At 41.9% G+C, this 5523-nt stretch overlaps 1 non-coding gene across 1 annotated transcript; it reads right to left on the reverse strand.

Moving 5' to 3' along the window:
* Window positions 1-741: 741 nt before the first annotated feature.
* Window positions 742-849, reverse strand: LOC112793150 (small nucleolar RNA R71). The gene has a single exon (XR_003197858.1). It is a non-coding gene; the product is annotated as a small nucleolar RNA R71 (small nucleolar RNA).
* Window positions 850-5523: the final 4674 nt, after the last annotated feature.

Below are 5523 nucleotides of genomic sequence, written 5' to 3' on the forward strand. Positions count from 1 at the left end.
AAAATTACTTCCCCTCTTCTCACATCCTTCTATTTATGGACTAACACTATTCCTTAATGCACAATTCGAACTCCATCTTTCTTGATAAGTTCGAATTTTCTACTTCTGCCTTCTATTTTTCTTTTCCTCTGACACCTCAAGGAATCTCTATACTGTGACATAGAGGATTCCACATTTTCTTGTTCTCTTCTCTTTCATATGAGCAGGAGCAAAGACAAAAGCATTCTTGTTGAGGCTGACCCTGAACCTGAAAGGACCTTAAAGCGAAAGCTAAGAGAAGCTAAGGCACAATTCTCTATAGAGGACCTAACAGAAATCTTCAAAGAAGAAGAACCCATGGCAGCCGAAAACAACAACAATGCCAACAATGCAAGGAAGGTGCTGGGTGACTTTACTGCACCTACTTTCGACTTCTATGGGAGAAGCATCTCTATCCCTGCCATTGGAGCAAACAACTTTGAGCTTAAGCCTCAATTAGTGTCTCTAATGCAACAGAATTGCAAGTTCCATGGACTTCCATTGGAAGATCCTCATCAGTTCTTAGCTGAGTTCTTGCAAATCTGTGACACTTTCAAGACTAATGGGGTTGACCCTGAGGTCTACAGACTTATGCTATTCCCTTTTGCTGTAAGAGATAGAGCTAGGACATGGTTGGATTCACAACCTAAAGAAAGCCTGAACTCTTGGGAAAAGCTAGTCAATGCCTTCTTGGCAAAGTTCTTTCCACCTCAAAAATTGAGTAAGCTTAGAGTGGAAGTCCAAACCTTCAGACAGAAGGAAGGAGAATCCCTCTATGAAGCTTGGGAAAGATACAAACAATTAATCAGAAAGTGTCCCTCTGATATGCTTTCTGAATGGAGCATCATAGGTATTTTCTATGATGGTCTGTCTGAACTATCCAAGATGTCTTTGGATAGCTCTGCTGGAGGCTCTCTTCATCTGAAGAAGACGCCTACAGAAGCTCAGGAACTAACTGAAATGGTTGCAAATAACCAATTCATGTACACTTCTGAAAGGAATCCTGTGAACAATGGGACAAATCAGAAGAAAGGAATTCTTGAGATTGACACTCTGAATGCCATATTGGCTCAGAACAAAATATTGACTCAGCAAGTCAATATGATTTCTCAAAGTCTGCCTGGAACGCAAAATGCACCAAGCAATACTAAGGAAGCTTCATCTGAAGAAGAAGCTTATGATCCTGAGAACCCTTCAATGGAAGAGGTGAATTACATGGGAGAACCCTATGGAAACACCTATAATCCTTCATGGAGAAGTCATCCAAATCTCTCATGGAAGGATCAACAGAGACCTCAACAAGGTTTCAACAATAATAATGGTGGAAGAAACAGGTTTAGCAATGGCAAGCCTTTTCCATCATCTTCTCAGCAACAGACAGAGAGTTCTAAGCAGAACACCTCTGACTTAGCAACCATGGTCTCTGATCTAATCAAGACCACTCAAAGTTTCATGACTGAAACAAGGTCCTCCATTAGAAATTTGGAGGCACGAGTGGGTCAGCTGAGCAAGAAAATTACTGAACCCCCTCCTAGTACTCTTCCAAGCAATACAGAAGAAAATCCAAAAGGAGAGTGCAAAGCCATCAACATGGCCAAATTAGGAGAGGAGGAAGAGGCAGTGAACGCCACTGAGGAAGACCTCAATGGACGTCCACTGGCCTCCAATGAGTTCCCCAAAGAGGAACCATGGGAATCTGAGGCTCAAAATGAGACCATAGAGATTCCATTGGATTTACTTCTGCCATTCATGAGCTCTGATGAGTATTCTTCCTCTGAAGAGGATGAGTATGTCACTGAAGAGCAAGTTGCTAAATACCTTGGAGCAATCATGAAGCTAAATGACAAGTTATTTGGAAATGAGACTTGGGAGGATGAACCCCCTTTGCTCACCAAAGAACTGGATGACTTGTCTAGGCAGAAATTACCTCAAAAGAGACAGGATCCTGGGAAGTTTTCAATAACTTGTACCATAGGCACCATGACCTTCAAGAAGGCCTTGTGTGACTTAGGATCAAGTGTAAACCTCATGCCTCTCTCTGTAATGGAGAAGCTAGGGATCCTTGAGGTGCAAGCTGCAAAAATCTCACTAGAGATGGCAGACAATTCAAGAAAACAAGCCTATGGACTTGTAGAGGATGTTCTGGTAAAGGTTGAAGACCATTACATCCCTGCTGATTTCATAGTCCTAGAGACTGGGAAGTGCATGGATGAATCCATCATCCTTGGCAGACCCTTCCTAGCCACAGCAAAGGCTGTGATTGATGTTGATAGAGGAGAATTGATCATTCAAGTGAATGAAGAATCCTTTGTGTTTAAGGCTCAAGGATATCCCTCTGTCACCATAGAGAGGAAGCATGAAGAGCTTCTCTCAAAGCAGAGCCAAACAGAGCCCCCGCAGTCAAACTCTAAGTTTGGTGTTAGGAGGCCACAACCAACTTCTAAGTTTGGTGTTGAACCCCCACATTCAAACTCTAAGTTTGGTGTTGGGAGGTTCCAACATTGCTCTGAACATCTGTGAGGCTCCATGAGAGCCCTCTGTCAAGCTACTGACATTAAAGAAGCGCTTGTTGGGAGGCAACCCAATGTTATATTTTATCTATTTTCCTTTGTTATTTTATGTTTTCTGTAGGTTGATGATCATGAGAAGTCACAAAATCAATTGAAAAAGCAAAAACAGAATGAAAAACAGAAAGAAAAATAGCACACCCTGGAGGAAGATCCTGCTGGCATTTAAACGCCAGTAAGGCTAGCAGATGGGCGTTTAACGCCCAGTCTGGCACCATTCTGGGCGTTTAACGCCAGAAAGGGGCACCAGACTGGCGTTAAACGCCAGGAAAGGGCAAGAAGTTGGCGTTAAACGCCAGAAATGGGCACCAGCCCGGCGTTTAACGCCAGAATTGGCACAAAGAGCAATTTTGCTCGCCACTTGGTGCAGGGATGACTTTTCCTTGACACCTCAGGATCTATGGACCCCACAGGATCCCTACCTACCCCACCACTCTCTCTCTTCTTCACCCATTCACCAATCACCTCAACACCTCTTCCCCAAAAACCCTTCACCTATCAAATCCCATCTTTCTCTTCACCACTCACATCCATCCTTCATAAAACCCCACCTACCCCACCATTCAAATTCAAACCACTTTCCCTCCCAAACCCACCCATACATGACCAAACCATAACCCTCCCCCCACTCCTATATAAACCCTTCTTCACTCCTTCATATTCACACAACCTAAACACTACTTCTTCCCCCTTTGGCCGAACCATAAGGCCATCTCCATCTCCTCTATTTCTTCTTCTTCTACTCTCTTCTTTCTTCTTTTGCTCGAGGACGAGCAAACCTTTTAAGTTTGGTGTGGTAAAAGCATTGCTTTTTGTTTTTCCATAACCATTTATGGCATCCAAGGCCGGAGAAACCTCTAGAAAGAGGAAAGGGAAGGCAAAAGCTTCCACCTCCGAGTCATGGGAGATGGAGAGATTCATCTCAAGGGTGCATCAAGACCACTTCTATGAAGTTGTGGCCTTGAAGAAGGTGATCCCCGAGGTCCCTTTCAAACTCAAAAAGAGTGAATATCCGGAGATCCGACATGAGATCCGAAGAAGAGGTTTGGAAGTTCTCACCAACCCCATTCAACAAGTCGGAATCTTAATGGTTCAAGAGTTCTATGCCAATGCATGGATCACCAAGAACCATGATCAAAGTGTGAACCCGAATCCAAAGAATTGGCTTACTATGGTTCGGGGGAAATACTTGGATTTTAGTCCGGAAAATGTAAAGTTAGCATTCAACTTGCCCATGATGCAAGGAGATGAACACCCTTACACTAGAAGGGTCAACTTTGATCAAAGGTTGGACCAAGTCCTCATAGACATTTGTGAAAAGGGCGCCCAATAGAAGAGAGATTCAAGAGGAAAGCCGGTTCAATTGAGAAGGCATGACCTCAAACCCGTGGCTAGGGGATGGTTGGAGTTTATCCAACGCTCAATCATTCCCACTAGCAACCGGTCCGAAGTTACTATAGACCGGGCTATCATGATTCATAGCATCATGATTGGAGAAGAAATAGAAGTTCATGAGGTGATATCCCAAGAACTTTATAAGGTGGCGGACAAGTCCTCTACCTTGGCAAGGTTAGCCTTTCCTCATCTCATTTGTCACCTCTGTTATTCAGTTGGAGTTGACATAGAGGGAGACATCCCCATTGATGAGGACAAGCCCATCACTAAGAAGAGGATGGAGCAAACAAGAGACCCCTCTCATCATCAAATCCCTGAGATGCCTCAAGGGATGCACTTTCCTCCACAAAACTATTGGGAGCAACTAAACACCTCCCTAGGAGAATTGAGTTCCAACATGGGACAACTAAGGGTGGAGCACCAAGAACATTCCATTCTCCTCCATGAAATTAGAGAAGATCAAAGAATCATGAGAGAGGAGCAACAAAGACAAGGAAGAGACATTGAGGAGCTCAAGCACTCCATAGGATCTTCAAGAGGAAGAACAAGCCGCCATTACTAAGGTGGACCCGTTCTTTAATTTCCTTGTTCTTTATTTTTCTGTTTTTCGAATTTTAGTGCTTATGTTTATCTATGTTTGTGTCTTGTGATCATTAGTGTCTTAGTGTCTATGTCTTAAAGTTATGAATGTCCTATGAATCCATCACCTCTCTTAAATGAAAAATGTTCTTAATTGAAAAAGAAAAGAATTGCATGAATTTTGAATTTTATAACAGTTTAATTATTTTGATGTGGTGGCAATACGTTTGTTTTCTGAATGTATGTTTAAACAGTGCATATGTCTTTTGAATTTGTGGTTCATGAATGTTGGCTCTTGAAAGAATGATGAAAAAAGGAGACATGTTACTGAGGATCTGAAAAATCATAAAAATGATTCTTGAAGCAAAAAAAAAGCAGTGAATACAAAAAAAAATTCGAAAAAAGAGAGAAAGAAAAAGAAAGAGAAAAAGAAAGAAATAAAGTTGTGATCCAAGGCAAAAAGAGTGTGCTTAAGAACCCTGGACACCTCTAATTGGGGACTCTAGCAAAGCTGAGTCACAATCTGAAAAGGTTCACCCAATTATGTGTATGTGGCATGTATGTATCTGGTGGTAATACTGGAAGACAGAGTGCTTTGGGCCACGGCCAAGACTCAATAAGTAGCTGTGTTCAAGAATCATCATACTTAACTAGGAGAATCAGTGACACTATCTGAATTCTGAGTTCCTAAAGAAGCCAATCATTCTGAATTTCAAAGGATAGAGTGAGATGCCAAAACTATTCAGAGGCAAAAAGCTAAAAGCCCCACTCATCTAATTAATACTGATCTTCATAGATGTTTTTGGAATTCATTGCATATTCTCTTCTTTTTATCTTATTTGATTTTCAGTTGCTTGGGGACAAGCAACAATTTAAGTTTGGTGTTGTGATGAGCGGATAATTTGTACGCTTTTTGGCATTGTTTTTAGTATGTTTTTAGTATGATCTAGTTAGTTTTTAGTAT

Source organism: Arachis hypogaea, chromosome 3 (assembly GCF_003086295.3).
Source record: "Arachis hypogaea cultivar Tifrunner chromosome 3, arahy.Tifrunner.gnm2.J5K5, whole genome shotgun sequence".
NCBI classification, from domain to species: Eukaryota; Viridiplantae; Streptophyta; class Magnoliopsida; order Fabales; family Fabaceae; genus Arachis; species Arachis hypogaea.